The sequence below is a fragment of the Penaeus monodon genome, chromosome 20 (assembly GCF_015228065.2).
Source record: "Penaeus monodon isolate SGIC_2016 chromosome 20, NSTDA_Pmon_1, whole genome shotgun sequence".
NCBI classification, from domain to species: domain Eukaryota; kingdom Metazoa; phylum Arthropoda; class Malacostraca; order Decapoda; family Penaeidae; genus Penaeus; species Penaeus monodon.
Genome location: NC_051405.1, coordinates 20,551,370 through 20,551,595, shown reverse-complemented (window position 1 = coordinate 20,551,595; position 226 = coordinate 20,551,370). Strand labels below are relative to the sequence as shown.

At 33.2% G+C, this 226-nt stretch overlaps 1 protein-coding gene across 1 annotated transcript in view; it reads left to right on the top strand.

Annotated features, from left to right (window-relative positions):
• Nucleotides 1-226, top strand: part of LOC119585693 (innexin inx2-like) — a gene marked incomplete at its 5' end in the record, with an annotated part of 70,111 nt that overhangs the window by 870 nt on the left and 69,015 nt on the right.

Here is a 226-nt window from a genome sequence, read left to right as displayed (position 1 = left end):
ATGTGAAAAAAGAAAAAGAAAATGAAAGTGAACTTGTATTGTTAATGGTGTGAAAGTTTTTTTTGTGTGAAATAGAAAAACCTACCATATTTTCTTTAAATGGTCGTGTATCCTTAAAAAGAAAAGAAAGAAAAAAGATTAAAGGGCAAAGTGGGCGTGTCTCTTTTAACAAGCGGGCGTCTTTACCAAGGACGGTGGAGAAAGCAGAAATATGAAACATGATCTG